This window comes from Lepidochelys kempii, chromosome 9 (assembly GCF_965140265.1).
Source record: "Lepidochelys kempii isolate rLepKem1 chromosome 9, rLepKem1.hap2, whole genome shotgun sequence".
NCBI classification, from domain to species: domain Eukaryota; kingdom Metazoa; phylum Chordata; order Testudines; family Cheloniidae; genus Lepidochelys; species Lepidochelys kempii.
This window is the reverse complement of record NC_133264.1, coordinates 83493047-83510565: the sequence shown is the minus strand read 5'-3', so window position 1 is coordinate 83510565 and position 17519 is coordinate 83493047. Positions and strand designations below refer to the sequence as shown.

At 43.7% G+C, this 17519-nt stretch overlaps 1 protein-coding gene across 6 annotated transcripts in view; it reads right to left on the bottom strand.

The window, feature by feature from the left end:
* The window catches only part of TRPC5 (transient receptor potential cation channel subfamily C member 5), a 139688-nt gene extending 124640 nt beyond the window's left edge, over window positions 1–15048 (bottom strand). Inside the window, exon 1 of one of the 6 annotated variants that reach the window (XM_073361164.1) lies at window positions 14935–15048. The gene's annotated coding sequence lies outside the window, so the exon portion shown is untranslated. The other 5 variants (XM_073361165.1, XM_073361167.1, XM_073361166.1 and 2 more) reach the window with 5 other exon arrangements.
* Between the last annotated feature and the right edge of the window lie 2471 nt (window positions 15049–17519).

Genomic DNA, 17519 nt, shown 5'->3' with positions numbered 1-17519 from the left:
AGTGCTTTAGGACTATGGGGAAGCATTTTATTTACCAATAAAAGGAAGCCAACTCCGAGATAGAAAGCATCAGCAGTTGAAAAATATGCAGCAACCCTCCACAAGAGATTAGGACAGGAACTGAAGAATTTTTCATGGAATACAATCTTCAAAGCGCCTTTTGATGAGCAGGATATAGGAGGTTGTCCAACCTAACACCCGCTTATTTTTACAGAAACTGCAGTAAAATGTTTGACACAAGTGGTCGAGTTTTATTTCTCATCTGGAAATCAGTGCCTACAGCAACCCGCTGTCCTCTAACACCATACTGGGGCATTGTTTCAGTACTGACTCAGCTGGAAGAGTGCCACCCACTAGACCAACACCACCACTTGCTGTAGCAGCCTGGATTTTCATTCACATGTCACAAAAAAATAAATACCAAATAGTCCACTCCAAACAGTTCATTACCAATCCACAGGTGAAATTTGTTTGAACAAATACTTGGGAATAAGGAAGACAGTTGTAGAAATCAGGTTAGTTTGTGAATGATACACAAAGAGGAAAAAAGGATATTATTATTATTATAATTACTATTATTATTTAGCAAATAATGTATTTATTATTTAACCCACTCTTTTCATGCCCATCAGCCAGTTGCTTGGATGTGACATGAGCTGGTGGTCTCTTTCCATTTCATACTGGACTGGTGTTCATAATACAAACACCAGCTACTTGTGCTGGGAGGCCAAGGACTGAATGGGGCGTGGAGACTGAATTACCTTCCCAAGCCTATGAGTGGAGACCTTCAGAGCTGAAGGACATTGGCACTGTGGAGGGAAAGGGGAATCCTGCTCTGGCTGTACCTATTCTGTGGGTAAATAGTAGAATTCAGTCTCGAGGTCTGCCAAACCAACACCTTTCCTCAGCACTAAATGAAATAACCATTTAAAAAAGACTATAAAAGAGCATTGGCATGACAAGGTCTGTGCAGCAGGATTGCTGGACCTGCAGGTGCTGTGGGTCCCTGACAGTGTCTGAACTGACTACTTTATTCTTTCCCCCCTTGGTCAGCCAGAGTGCAAATCCACACACAGTCTCCACTCACTTTTATCCTGCAGCCTATAAATATGCACGAACTGTGCTGGGGTGAACTTGAACAATCTCTCAGGATGTCATCCTGGAAGAGAAAGAAGGCTGCTTACAGAGATGCTGTTGCTTACACATCCTCTGCTCCTGCTCTGCACATGCGCACACAGTTCTGGGATCACTGAGAGATGCTTCTCGTCTGCTCTGAAGATAGAAAGACATGACAATATATATTTCTGGCCACATAGCTGCTGGTGCAGAAAATTACCAAGCCCTGTCCTGCATGGGTCTGCATCATGGTTGGGGATCCTGTTAGAAAGACGTGGGGGTTGAAGAGGATCTTTGTCTCCACCTCTTCACTTGGCTATTGTAAGAGGGACAAAGAAGAGTTCAAACTGGAGCTAGGGTGCTGAAATTGGAGCAATTACAATAGCACTGCCCTGGTTCTCAACTTGTGAGGTAACTTCCTTCTCTTCATGTGTCACTATAATAATGCCTGCATCTGTCATTTTCACTCCATGCATCCAATGAAGTGGGTTCTAGCCCACGAAAGCTTATGCCCAAATAAATCTGTTAGTCTTTAAGGTGCCACCGTATCCCACAAAGACACTCTGAATACTTGGCACCACTATGTTTGTGACATCGCTAGCTACTCAAGCCTAAACAAAGTGAAAATGAGTCATTGAGACATTAGTAAGAAGGACATTTAAGATGAAGGAATGTTCTATGCCTGGGGCCAGATCCTCACCCTTGTTTAAGACATGATTCAATACTCACTGAAGTGAATGGAAGTTTTTTCCATTGACTTCAATGGGCTTTGGACTGGGCCCAAGGTTCATTTGTGCCATCAGTACAATACCAAGGGATCTTAAATCTGCCTACATGGCTGCTGAGGATTTCTTTGGCAGTTTGACCCTTTGCCAGACCCAGGATCAATAGCAGAGGATAGAAAGCTTAGAGCCACATTTGCTTCCCATTCAGTGCATCTGAGGACTGAGCCCCATATTTCTAGCTCTGATCTGAAGACACAGGGACCGATAGGATACAAAGCTCTAACGAGTCTGACTCAGATGCAGGAAATACAGCTCTTTTGTCAAACAGACGTCGGTGCAAATCTGCCTAGCTCCACTGGTGTAAATCTGCCTAGCTCTGTGTCATTTGTGTGTAAAGCAGTTTTCTAATGCTGCCTTTGAAAAAGAACAAGAAGATACAAATTACAATTAGAACACACTCTTAACAACCATGCAGCTGCTGTGACTCCCACAGAGCTGTCTTGCCATGAAAACTCCAAAAAATGGGTCATCCAGCTAGAAGAGGACAAATGAGAGCAGGGGCCTGGGGTGGGGGTAGGAATCTTTGCTTCCAGTCCCATCTTCAGATGTAGTAGCAAAGGGACATTTAACATCCAGAAAAGCACATTCATACCCAGCAAAGGCCACTGATTATTGTGGTGAATTATTTCTGCACATTTTGGAACAGGCCCGTCCATCTCGGGCTTTCTGCTGCCAGAGCACCTCTTCTCAGGCTCAGATAAATTTGTTAGTCTCTAAGGTGCCACAAGTACTCCTTTTCTTTTTGTAGTCTCAGGAAAGACAGAGGAAATCACGCTGTCCTGCCCAAAGTCACCATTAATTTGCCAGACAGACTAACTGAATTGTTGCTGATTTTTCAGATACATGAATAGACCATAAAATAATTTATAGCAGATATTTCCAGTCTGATGCTATCATCCCTCCCTGCCGTGAACAAGATCTGCTCAGCTCCTCTTCCCCCATCTGTCTGGAGGAGCTGCAGTAACACAAGAAGCCATGATTCCCTCCTTATCCTTCCCCACATTGGTTAATGTCAATTTTTCCTCCTCTCCCCAGCTCATCTAGAGCTGAGCAAGGTGGTCCTGTATCTTCCTGGTCCCTGATAATTGCTGCACTATATTCAGAAAGTCAACCTCATTGCAATTTGAGTGTGTAGATCCAAGAAGTGCTCAAGAAGTTTTGCAAGCCTGGAGTCTACCCTTGCAAACCTGGGACTGCTCATGTGACATTTTGTCCACCATGAGCATAGAAAATGGCTGGCTCCCAGTGGGTGAAGACTTTTTGAACATGTTCCTAGCAGGAATTTTAGCCCCACAGTCGCAGAGTCAGTTGACCCGGGCTCTGCGACTCACTGCTGCAGGTCTTTGGTTGCTGAGTGGACATACCCATAAGAGCTAAAGATTAAAAATAAGAACAATGGGATACTTTTTGCAAACTACCTATGTACATCCCAAGCCAATCAGATTGATGATTCCCAGGTGCAAGCTAAAGACTTTTGCAGCTGTCATTGCCACTGATGATTTGTACCACTAATTGCACTATTTTTCTCCTCTGATTTGTGTGCACTGCGACTTTGTCAAGTTCCCATCAGCAGCAGAAAAAGCGAATGGCTTTCATTAATTATGTATTTGTTGTTTTATTTATTTCCTAAGACAACAGTTTTGCCATATTGTTGCAACATGTGTTGCCTTGGTGGCGCCATTATGTAGCTTTTTAATGAATGTCTATTGATATTCCTGAAAGGTCGCACTAATTGCGGCTGCCTTGCGTTGTGTTGGCTTAGCATTACGCATCATGTGTGAACTCTCCATATCAAAGTTCCAGGACATATTTTTTCAGGGACATGATAAAACGTCAATTTGTGCTGCTGTATCACTGAATCTCTCGCCGTTGAGGACCACAGGGTCCCAGATGTAGAGCGAGGGGAAAACAGGGTGCTGACTTATCCACACTGCAACCCTGTCAACATCCATGTAGTTACCTGTGTGAAAGTCAATCCTGTATTTGGTCCAGAATGCACAGAATTTGGCCCATGCTATGAACAACTCTATAAAAATAATGACACTCATTTAGACATTTGAAGATTTCAAAGCATTTTATAAACCTGAATGAATTCAGACTCTCAGCCTGAGTGTGTGGCTGTTGGGCGACTGGCATAAAACAAGTTGGTGGTCTCAGTCCAGTTCCTAGTGGACAAGAGTCCACAGCACAAAAAGGATTAACTGGCAGGAATTAACACTTCTTTATAGCGTATGCGTAACATGCCTCAGGTGGCTTGTGACCAAGATTCATCCGCTAGTTGAATCATTAACTTCCTCGGGTACTGATGGGGAGCGTGACATGAACACCAATTGGCTATGATAAACAGCTAACATCTCAACTGTAGAAGGGATCCCTCCGGCTCAGGCACATTGATGAAGCCGTATATAAAACCAGGAATATGCTACCTGCAATACACTAGCTCTTTCGATACATTCAATACTTCAGTCTCAGGGATTCTCAGTCGGGCCCTTTCATGAGTATTAAATTCCTTTGCAAAACAACCAAAATAATTTCCCGGAATGTGGTGTTAATACTCTACAGCTACAGAATACAATATTCATCAGAGAAATTACTTGACTCCTGCATGAGGACAGGCCTCTGGAAGGGCACAAATGGCCTCCAGATAATTTTTTTTCACGTCCTACTGACCTATACAGCAGACATATGGCCACCGCAGGGAAACTATTTTTGTCTGGCAGTTTGACAGGGGGCCTTGCATAGAGAGCCAAAAGACCTGTAAATAATGCCACTTCCCTTCTCTCACCTCAGCTGAATTACTCACAGCCAAATCACTCTTGTGTGGCAGCATGGAAGCTATTTTCCAAAATCGTTTCAGTCAGCCATGGGTTCATAGTGATTTCACAGACAGTGATTTGTTTATTTCTGCCAGGGGGTGCCTGCACTAATCAGACTTTGTGCGTATAGATAATGTGGTGGCTTGCCAACTGCCTATACTTATACCAATATCTTTGACAGGAGGTGCATCTACTCACCAGCTAATCAGACTGTTTGATTAGGTTACAGAGAGACCCCACTGGAAAACAACAGGTGAAAAATGTGAAAGTGAAGCTTTTGACAGTTGTAACATACCGGACCTCCCATTCCTTGTCATAGATTCTGAATCAAACCATCACACTGTGCATGTCTATACACACACACACACACACACGCAGATCCCTGCACATTATTCATACAGATAAGAACAAATATAGCTACAGAGATATTGTTTGTAACTTAGTGTGACCTCAGGACCACTAGAAGCGCCCCCCAGAAAGAACACGCACCTTACCACTCTGCAAAATACAGATTTCAACAGATTTTAAAATATCTATTAGAGCTTTTAAACAATGGTTTCACACTGTATTACATACCGTTTTTTTAGACCCCAACTTTGAGTAACCTTAAATCCTTTCTAATCTAAGGAACATCCTCCTAACAATGGCTCAGATTGCTCCCCATACATCCACACACAGAGGGGAGTCTCTGTGTGCCGATCTCCCCATGCACAGCACAAATGTGGGATCCAAGGTTGATGCAGGGGGAGGAGTGGATACTGGGTGGACCAGGAGAAGGTGTGAGTGGACCATATTGGTGTTGGGGAAATGTACATCATTTCCGTCCCTCCTCCAACCACACAGAGATTCCCCAGAAAGACAATAAAGTCTCGGGTTGGACTATGTTTTCCCTGGATCCTGAAGCCTCCAATGTAGCACTGTCAGGGATCAAGGTGCTTGGAGCCAGAGCAGATGTGGAAACACAGAGCCTCTAGATGGGTGGCCCTGGCCTTCCACAGATACCCTCAGATCTGCCTGGATCCACAAGGTTTGAGTATGGACCCTGTGGTTTTTTCCTCTAGAGAGGGCAATCTTTGTGTTCCCAGAGGTCATGTGATAGTTCTCACTGAGAAGATTTTCATGGAAAATTAGCCTGCTCTTTCCAACCCACACTCCACCAACCTTTGCCTGCAGGTTTTACATGGAAGGACCTTATCTGGGCCTAGAATTGCATCCCTGGCTTTAAAACACTTCATGGACTTGCCCTAGTCAAACCCATGCATCTTTTCCCTCTCTGCTAGACTAGCATGGTCCTCTTTTTTCCCCCCTCAATGTAATCTCTCCTCTTCTGGTGTGCGATTCGTCTCCTCAGCTGCTTCTCCTGTTCAGAGTAGCCTTCCTGTCTCTAGCTACATATATTTTCAAATCTCATCTTCTGCCAGGGCCCGATGCTGCGATCCCTTATTCACGTGAACAATCCTTACAGGGAAAGTCCTACTGGGGCTGCTCTGCTGAGTAAAGATTAGTCATGTGAATAACTAATCTTTGCAGGATTGGGCCCACAGTAGATGAATTGGGCACCTGCACAGTACTCGTTACCAAACGGAGCAAAGAATTCTTGTTGCAGATAGGACAGTTTCATTAAAGTGACAGTGTTCTTGCACCTAGCTTGATCTTTCAAGGCAATGAGCTGGCTGAAGACAGTATGATGAGGAACTGTCATTCTAACAATCCATCTATCTAAGGCACATGTCACTGTGGTATCTAAGCACTATTCTCTTGTTTCCATCAGGAAATGTGTTGCATTGCTGAGAATTTCATTGATTGAAAATGTTCTAATATTCCATCATACATTCTAATCACCAGAATTAATTGCAGCTAGAGGCCAAGTGAGAGAATGGCGCCTCCCCTTCATAATGCAGAGCAAAGGCAAACTGGAAAGCTCAGAACAACTGAAGGAGGAATTAGAATTATTTCACCCACTGCACCAAAAAATACAGCAACCACACCTTAGCATGATAGGGATTGCTCCCTAGTTGGGGGCTCCAGCACTACTGCAGTATACATTCTTATTAATAATAACAGAAATGAACAAAGTCACCAGACCTAAGTGAGGTTGGAAGTGATGAAAGCGCTTTGAAATACTAAACTCTACCCATAATAATGAGCACTTATATCTTATGAACACATAAGGGTTTTTCACCCTGAAGGATCACAAAGAACGTTGAAGAAGATGAAGGTGGACACAGGAAATCAATAACAGGATGACTAACCCATCCACGAAAAGCAGACATGTTCATAATTCTACTTCAAGTTTCTAGTGAGATCACAAATCATTCCATACTTAATGTTTATGGAGTTTTACTAGGAACACTTAATGGAATTACCTTGTTGCATCTTCCATGGTTAACCCATGATTTACTATTGCAGCTGGTTAAATATTCCCCTCATTTAATGAATAATTCAACAAATAAAGTATTCAACAAATATTATTTCACTAGCTGTGGATTATTTCCTTTATTTTACTGCAGAGAAAGAGAATTGTTTTGTGTTGGCAAATGTGTGTGTGTGTGAGAGAGAGAGAGAGAGAGAATGAGATGGGAGACCCAGTGAAAATCATATTTGACCATTTGGAGAACTGTTTTCAAACACTTAAGCCAAAAGATTGCACTGAGAACAAAAATACTAAATCTCTAACAGCCTTACTGTCCTAGTGAGTCAGCTACAGAGACACCCATAATTGTTAGTAATGAAGATTTGCCTCTGGAATCTTTTCTGTCCAAATGTATTGCATGAGTGGGTCTCTCTCTCCATGCCTGATGTTGTCAATACAAAGCAAAAGTTGATTTGCACTGAGGAAAGGCATAAAAAGAAAACCCTGGGTTGAGGCCTATACATTACTACAACACATACAGAACTACACTGGTGTCTCCCAACTCCAGCTCATCTCATTCTCACACAACCTCTCATCCTGTCATACAAAATGCCAACAGAAACATTATGCCTATTGCTCGTGACAGCCTCTGTGTGAAGACTCTTCATTGCTTTCCCTGCAGCATTCTGCATCCCTAAATCACCACATTTTAATATGGAGCAAACCCTACAACACCTCCCCACACCATCTCTTCAGCACATTGGCACTAGTGGTCTAAGTAGATTGAAATAGGAGCAGGAGCTCTCCATGCACCAAGCAGAAAGGGAAGTTCATGCAAGCCAACGGAGGGGGCCCTGTGCACTCCCCACACCCACAGTTTAATCCCTGATTGCCACTACATTATTCCCTTAACCAACAGTGGTACTCACCCTGGATCCTGAAGCATGAGACTGAAGGCTCAGAGAGCTGGCCTTATCACTGCTGAAAATGGATAATGCTTCTCCCATAGCCTTACAAAGAACTCAGAAAGAACAGGAGGACTTGTGGCACCTTAGAGACTGACAAATTGATTTGAGCATAAGCTTCCGTGGGCTACAGCGAAAGCTTATGCTCAGATAAATTTGTTAGTCTCTAAGGTGCCACAAGTACTCCTGTTCTTTTTGCGGATACCGACTAACACGGCTGCTACTCTGAAACAAAGAACTCAGTTAGACACAGGGGGCTCGATTGTCCCATGTCTTAAATCTTGACCCTAATCAGTCAAGTGCATTTGGGTGTGTTCACTTGAAAGGGGATATGGTCAGGGTGCCCTTATATCACAGTGATCTGTGGTTGCTGGGGAACCCCATGAGAGCCCTTGGTAGCCAGCACTAATTAAAATAGCCTACAGGTAGCTCTAATTTGTGCCAGGAACCAGCTTAGCATCAAATTAAGGAAGCACAAAGGTGGCTTAAAGTCACCTTCTTGTCCCCTTGTCCCCCAGACTATGACAGTAGAAGGGGTCTGGGTCCTTATGAATTTATCTACACCCAGGCAATATGAGAGTACTTCCCCACCAGCATAAGTGAGTGGACAATTCTGATTTAGTAGCATTTTACTTTTATTTTGCAGCCACTTTGCACAGCTGCTCATCACTGAAGAAGGTGAAAGGTAATAGGAAATCTGACCCTGCATCTTTGGGTGGCTTGATTCTGCTAAATTTGATGAGACTTGCTGACAAACGTCTTATCCTTCAACTTAGCTTGTCTGCTCTTTCATGTTCTCCCTTTCTCTCTTTAGCCAGAAATGCTTTGCATGTTTGTTTACTCTGAGCTACATTCATCTGAGTCATTCAACAGCCTTTCCCCACTAGCACATTACAGTGAATTCTGAAGTGAGGCATCCATAAGAGAGTATTATATTGCTGTGAATATGCCAACAATGGGCTAAATTCTGGCCCATATCTTGCTTTCAGAATGCCTGATTGATATTAATGGGGAGAGTTATTTAAAAATCAACAGCATAATATGGCCTTTTGTTTCAGTTACCCTGGTTTTCATCTGGAGTAACCCTATAAATCAAAGGAGTCCCTCCAGTTTTACACCAGTGTAACTGTGAGCAGAGTTTGACTCACATTGTGCAAATGATGCTACTGTACTTAAAAGAATAATCCCAACAGTATCAGCCTCCTTTTAGCTACACTTGGGTGGTGGTTATCAACGATTCAGTCTATTATGAGGAATAATTATTTGCACATTGTTTTTAGTAAACTTCCTCTTCCGGGATAAGTTATCAAGACCTGTAACCTTGAGAATCCAGAGCAAACATATTGTGGATGAGACCCATAATTCAGTGAGATGACAATACCATAATTTTGCCTACTAAAAAAAAAATCCACCTAATCAGGAGACCTCAGTACTGATCATCTGACGATTTTTTTATGATTGCCCGAAAAATAAATCTTTGCAAGAAGTGAAATAATCAAAGAGTTTTGTGTTATCCATTATCTCTGAGATGCCAATCCTGTGCAGAAACTAGTTTGAACATCTAATTTAAAACAAGGGAAGAAGGTCAAGAAACTAACGATACATTTTAAATATCCGATAAATAATCCAAAAGATGAATAGTTTTAGATTGTAAATGAAATATACTGAAGAGAAAGGGAGACAAGAGATATACGATAAAAAAAAATGCTCTCCTGAGAAAGTAACAAAATTTTAAGGGATTTTATGACTGTTCTCTGTGTTTACAACTCAAATCAAAGCCAATTGTAGGGTACTTCGCATTCAAGCCATTTCCCATCTAGGTCCTTTTCACGGTTTGAAGAAAGCGAACACCTGGGCCCATTTCAGTTTTTTTCACTAAAAATGTGCCTGGCAACAATATCTCAAATTAAAGTTAGTTTAATAAAGATAGTTATTGTCTATCAAGGCTTGCATTGAGCTGATAGCTTATTGATCTCTGCTCGCTAAAGTTCAATATTAAAAAAAAAACAAATGAAATGACAAACCATAGCATGGTAGAAAGGGGAGTCTAAGAGGCTCACAAGGAGTCTAGTTAATGCCAAGAGACTTGTGCATTCTCCAGAATATAGATACATTCAAAAACATTTATAAGCTAGATGGTCTGAAATGGAAATGACCCGAATTTGCTTCAGCTGATATTTATCCAGCAGTTCTACTTAGGGAAGATGGGTGTAAACATGTACATGAAGTGTACATATATACATGTATCTTGGTCCCTGGTTGTGTTGTTTTCTTCCTCAGAAATAATGCCCGATAGTTCCTACTAGGGTTTAATATTCAGGAAGGTAGGCCATTCTATTTGTCAACTGTATTAAAAGACATTTGGCTACACATTCTTAATAAGCTAACAATCTGAGTTTCCCTTTAGTTCCTAAAAAGCACTTTTGGAATAATAATCATGTGCACTGATGTAGCATCTTCCTTCCCAGAACTGAAAAGTGTCTCGCAAACAAAAATGTAGCTTCACAACGGTCCTGTGAAGTAGCTCAGCATGATTATCCCTATTTTACAGAGATGGAAAACAAGCCACAGAGAGTATGAATGACTTGATAAAGGTCACACAGGAAGTCGGTGACACATCTGGAAATAGAAACTCCTGACTCCTTCCCCTCTCTTCCCCTACCTTAGCCACATGACCAACTGTTCTTCCAAAAATCTTCCACTCTCTTTCATTTTGCACACTGTACAGGACCTTGCATTACATAAGAGCATTTGTTACAAAGTGTTCCACCTAATACAAAACCTGTTTCTTTTTATGATTTGTCCAACAGGAAGATTCTCAGACAAAATATTTGAAGAACACAATGGAAAAGTTGAGAGAAGGTGATCAAGTGGATTAAAAGTCCAAACACCCTTTGAGGCAGCTGTGAAAATGTAGGACTTCATATAAAATCATTGAAATGGATAACTCAAAAGTGTGTAGAAATTTATGGAATAATTATACCGAATCCTATGCATAGCCATGAGCGAAAATGATATTATCAACATCACTAATAATAACAGACAGTCACAATGTCCATTCACAAAAGACACAGCTAAATAGCAAATAGAATGAAATCAAACAAATTAAGTCCTGTGAGTTCTTGAGAAACAGAGATTGGAGGGTTGGTTTTTGTTTTTGTTGTGCTGGGAATCTGACAGATTGTTAGGCATTTGACAGTTTGTAATTTATGTAGTTTGAGGTTCATAGTGGAATTTTATTTCTGAAGGTATGGCAAAGAACATCCTCCTATGACATCACTATTAGCAGTTCTTGTTTCAAAAGCTGTGGATCACTGATATGACTCACAAATGTGTCACAGAAATGGCCCACCTAATAAGGTGAAAATAAATGTATATGTGTACATAATATCTAAAGTAAAATCACATGAACACACAGGTGGCTGTTATAAAATTCATTATATATATTATAATTTAGCACATGGACATATATATGTAATATCTACTGCATGGACAGCTAAAATGAAACATGGTCCATTAGATTTAGAGTCTGCATCACCATAAACTTTTGCAATGAAGCCAGCTAGTCTGGACTTTATTATAAGTTTTGATGTCCTCCTGTTTTGTACTCTAATCCGACCAGCTGGCAACTTGGCCACTTCTGCAGTAATGAACTTCCCTGTACAAAAAATACATAAATAACCAACCAAATAAATAAATGCAGCCCATTGTAACTGTGATTCACTGTATTTTCTGTCTGCATGGAAGGAGGGGGAGAAATCCCTGAAGCAACTAGCAGCTTCCTTCTAATGTGACACGTGCTTAATTTACAGTATCCTAGCACATATGAAGAGGAGATGCCATAAACATGTAAAAGCCGGGGATATAATTTCAGGGAATGAAACAAGGCGATCAAAGGGGTCGTAAAAGCTGGTTTTGAACCACCCAGCTCTAGGAGGCGTATAAAGAAGGGGGAAGCAGGCAGCCCCGGCCATTCTACCCTAAAAGGCTTTCGCCAGACTATCACGGGCAAGCAGAGATTATATATAAAAAATATTTTTCTCCCTTTCCCACTGACCTCCTAGAGTTGAGGCCAAACATCTCCTGGAGGAAATCCGACGGGGGGCACGGGAGGGCTGAGGCGTGTTTGAACAGAGCGCTGGCGCCTGATGGAGGCTGCTGTCAAAAGCTCGGTGGGGCTGGGGCTGGCAAATCGGTCTTTTCAAACTGCGGCTCTGCCTCCCTGGCTTTCTCTTTCTCTCCTGCCAGGCACCCAAATCACAGCCCTTCTCCTGACGGTCTTGCCCAGAGGCGACCGCCGGTCCCTACAATCTGTTGCTCCCCTTCTGGCTGCCTTTTTACTAGAGCCTCCCCCCTCCCCCCCCCCCCAAGCCCCACACAGCGGGAGACTCACCGAAGAGAGGCGGCTTCGGTCTCTACATGCTCAGGTCCCCGCGGTCCGTGGCGTGCGGTCCATGCCTCTCATTTGTAATCCGCTCCGGGATGAGCCTGGCAAGGACAAGCCGCGGCAGGGCCAGGGCCACCCATTTCCCTCTAATTCTTCCCAAACTTCCCCGGCATCGCTCGCCGCGGCTCTGCCCACCGCCCGGGCGGGTGCCGAGCGCAGTCAGGGCGCCGGCGGGAGAGAAGGGGCAGCAGCCCCCAGCATCGTCTGGTGCCTCGCCTCTTTCTCCCCGCCACTCCCGGGCCCCGAATTCAGCGGCGAGCGGGTAGGGGCTGCGAACCCCCCCCCCCCCCCCGCCGCTACTCCCCCTCCCCCGCTCCTCCTCCAAAAAATAAAGAGATCTACGCCCAGATGCACTCCGGAGCGCCAGCGGGAGGGAGGGAGACTGACACACGCTGCACGCGCCCCATCACACACACTCACACACCCAGGCAGGGTGCAGCGACTGATTATCTCAGCCACCACCACCACCCAGTCCCCTCTCCGGCTGGTCTGGGCTGCAGCCCCCTGCTTCTGCAGTTTCTGGAAAATGCCATCGGGAGGGATAAGCAGGAACGGCTTTAAAAAAAAAAAATACACACACGCCAATCCGCTCCTTCTTCCTTCTCGCTCTGTCTGGCCCTCCTGGTGCTCGGGGGTGCTGCGGCTGGATTGCCCCTCTGGGTGGGGCGGGGTTGGGGGGGTGAGCCGCAGGAAGCGCTTCCCCAGGGGCGAGTAAAGAGAGATGGAGAGGCAGCAGCCTGGTCCCTAGTCAGTCCGCGAGGAAGCCAAGTTCTCCCTCGTTTCCTCCAGCAGCTAGGGCAGCCTCTTGTCTCACACCTTGGAGACGACAGGAAGGGGGAAAGGAAAAAGCTGGATCGCACTGGGTCTTACCGACGTGTGGCCCCCCGCCTCCCCCCCGGCACTGTGCCCTCAGACAAACCAGAGAACGAGTCTAGCTGATGCTATTGCGCCAAAAAAAAAAAAAATCCACCCCGGAGCACTAGCTCTGCGAAAACCTGGATCTGGCACCTGCGGGAGCCACTCCCATTGTGACCCCGAGGCCACCAATTCTAACGCCCGAACAGAGAGCCGGGGTAACTGCTCCTACAGCGCCAGAAATGTCTGGACCCTGGGGAATTAGAGCAGACGAGCGCCACCAAAACACAGTTCTGGCGCTTGGATTGTCACTGGATCCGTTCAATGCTTAGCCCTCATCCCTCAGATTTCATGGCAGGACCAGCGAGCCAAGCGTAGCTGCTCCGACTGCACCAAAATGTTCTACACCCCACTACATCCTGGCACGTGAGTGCCCCCCAAAAAAACACTGATCCGGCACCTGGGTCCACCTGGATCGCCGCAGTTTCTGACTCCGAACCATAAATCTATCCTTCCCTGGAAAAATCTGGACCCTGGAGTCCCCTGGCCCAATAGCACTAGAAAAAACACGTATTCGGTACCTGGATGCTTCCAAATTTTAAACCCAACCCCAAATTGTAATATGTAAATAGAAGAAAAAATAAAGCAGCTCCTAATAGAGCAGAATCTCCAGACCCTGCAGGAGCAGCACAAAAATATACACCTGACACTTGACTGCATCCAATTAGGTTATTTTTCAATCCCCTCCTTCCCCTCAGTCCTACCAACAAAACAGAGAAGTGCGGCTGCTCCATCCCACGGTAACTGCACAACAAAGAAACCTGGAGCCTGCTGGTTCCATTGCCCCCAACCCACCAAACGGTACCTACAAAATAGTTAGCACGTGCTGTTGGTCCTACGTGACCAGAAAACCCCGGGCTCGTACACATCTCAGTGCAAGAGCAGAACAGAAACGAAAACAACAACAACAAAAACCATAACCAGCAACTGGTCAGTTTTGGACATAAACCTCTGAATTCTGCTGCAGAAACAGACATCAAGTGTAGCTGCTCCTAGTCCCCTACGGAAATCTGTCTGCTGGTGCATCCTGACACAGGAGCACTTGAAAACTCCAGATCTGAATCTATATCTTTCAGGGTCTTGCCTGTTTTTTTTTGTTTGTTTGTTTTTTCCAGCTAGATTCCCAAACGTGTACTGTCTAGGACAGAAAGCAATTGTAACCATTCTTTGACATCAGATTGACCTGCTTCAATACATCACGTTTCGGGAAAGCCACAACAAGCCATCTCTGACATCTTGATCTTTCTAGATCCAGCTAAATTCCATGCCAGGACATTGACATTTGGCAGTGGAACTGCCCGGCAGATGTGCACGATCCCACTGCACGTGGTTTTAGCTGATCAACCCTTGGTTGAGATTTTCCAGGCAGTCTAGGGAATGTGGAGACATAGTCTCCATTACCTTCACACACATTTTGACAGATCTGTGTCTAACCCCCCTAGGCTGCTTGCAGTATTCTCATTACACTGGATACAGACTGAAGTCGGCGGGATCCAGCTTTTACAGTTCTCCTGGCCAAGAAAGCTCCCCTCTTCACCTGCTGCAGGAGAGAGCTCAGCGAGGCAGCATTTCCATTCCGTTCCCTTGCGCCTGTCCCCATTTCTTCCCCTTCTTCCCCTTTCCCACTGATTTTCTCCCAGCCACCTGCTACTAGCTCATTTTCTCTCCATCCTCTTTTTAAATTCAGAACTGCATTCAAACTGGTGGGCTCCCCCTCCCTTGGAAAATGCTACGATGTGTTTGTGGTTTGCTAGTGAGCAAAAGGTGGATGCCTCCAGGAGCAGAGCAGCTGGTGGCATAAGGTATGTCTGGGGGGGGATGGAGGGGAGGGGGGAGCACGTGACGGAAGAGCAGCGTCACGGCAAGAGGAGCTCGTGGCAAATTTACCCATGGCACTGGCAGGTCACCCAAAATCAAACCTGTCTGAGGGGCTCGGCTTGTGTTGTTGCTGTGGGTGTTTGTTGATTGTGCAAGGGACCAGAGGGGGGAATATTTAGCCCTAAAAAAAAAGGAGGGCGGTTGGTTGTACAGCCTAGAGTCACGTTAGTGAACTGCATCTCTGGTCTTGCACCACAAGAATCAATTGTATGTTCTGCCTTTGACCCCAGGGTAATTGACATTATAGGGATTGTCTCAGCTCTTAAAAGCCTCAAGCCATTTTTGAAGGAAACACTAGATAGATAGGTACAACCCCTGGAGGGATCCACATTTTGAGTCCAGTTCTATGTTCCCCTAGACTGATTCTCCTGGAGTTCTGAGCTGGGCATAGAACCAGAGCCCTTATAACTGTATCTAAAGCATTAACAGGTGTCTCTGTTAAAGGTATCATCATCTTTATGATCAGAGTGTTTATTGGCTGTTTGTGCTTGGGATCAAAACTTGGTTTTTAAAGAGGTGTTTGTAATTGGCCTTATAAACATGTCAAAATTTATCCTATCACCTTTAATTATTGTTATCATGTTACTCCAAATATTATTGAAATGTGTATTAAAAGATGAATAATAGGTGTGAGTGCTCTGCATTTATACAGTACTTTTCTTAGGAAAGCACATTTCCAACAAGCTGAATTACAAACTGTGCACAGGAACCACTTTATCCATCACTGAAATGCATCCACCTATGAGATGAAGTGCGACAAATGCTTTAATAGTGTACAACAACATTGCACAGTTTTAGGGCAGAGAGTGCTGAACTCCTTATCCAACTGAAACTGCATAGTTCGGTAGCTAGACCTAATAGAGCTACTCAAGTTAGAATCTGACCAGGCCACTAGAATTAACAAATACTTCTCTCCTTGCAAAATAATAATAATAATAATAATAATAATCAATTCAGTCTTTCATTACTAGTGGTTAGGAGCCTGTCCTGCTGTATAGGGGCATTGGCTAATGCTGACTAGAGCTAAGTAAATCATTAATAGCAAATAATTTATTGAGAGTTTTACCCTCTCTTTCCGCACATGGAATGTCCAGAGGCAGATCATGATTTCCTTGAATTTACTTATTATTCAAATTTAATCAACCAATTTTTGAGGTTTATTTTTTAATGCTGTGGATTAATTGTAACCTGTTTGCTGCACATATTGGATACTCCATATTTGAGATTTGAGCTGTGTTGGTTAGTTGCAACTGGGCACATAAATGACATGATATTGTCCCTGTTCCCTGTTAAGATGAACGTAATTTATAATTAGGGGAATGGCCTGTAGAAGCCAACAGGATACTTGTAGAAAACCCTCTGTACATATGATTAAGCTGATATGGTAGACAGAGGCAGACAGCTTTAACTTGGGAGAGAAAAAAAGTACTTTTTTACCATTCTGTAGAAAATATTTTAGTATCCTATAATAAATCTTAGGGTCACTCTAGTGATGCTTCCAGGTGTATTTGTTTAGGTGACTTTGTTCTGTAGTGATCATCTTATGATTTTTCTCTCTATTTCTCACCTGCTTCCAAAAAAAATCTTTGCATTTAACACTACCTGGCTGGGGTCCCAGAACTATTAGTAGAATAGTTACTGATGGGTGGGTTGGAAAGATAAACTAAATTCTAACCTTGTGGAGAGAAGGGTAGAGATAATTGTTCGGGTGCAAGGTCTTGTGCAACTAGGAGGCTGTGATCTCCTTCTAAAAGATGCCAGAAATAGGCCGATGAGGGTGACTGTGGGCAAGGAGAGAAGTGAATAGCCAAAACGGGTGCTATGTGTTATTACACAGGTGTTCTCTTGTGTGGGCAGCTTTTGGTTAATCCAGCCTATATGTTCTGCAGTGTGAAGATATAGAGAACAGCACTCAAGGAACCCAAACTGCAATGGCAGTTGGAAAAAAACAAACAAAAATTCTACTATGCTCATATCTTCATTTTTTATTTGCTTTCAGTGCTCTTTTTTCTTACCTTATAGGTGACAGGCTGATCTACTCATCTGCATTTTGATGGTTAAATCTCAATCTAAACATCTTTGGGTGATTAAAAAAAACCAGTTGAGGAAGAGCAATTTTAAACCAAATTCCTAATAACAATAACATATTCGGTTTGTGAATGTTCCTCCATAGGGCGTGATCTAAATTGAGACATAAAGGATAAGATTTACAGCGCTCTGGAAGTGTAAAGAACATGTTAGCAT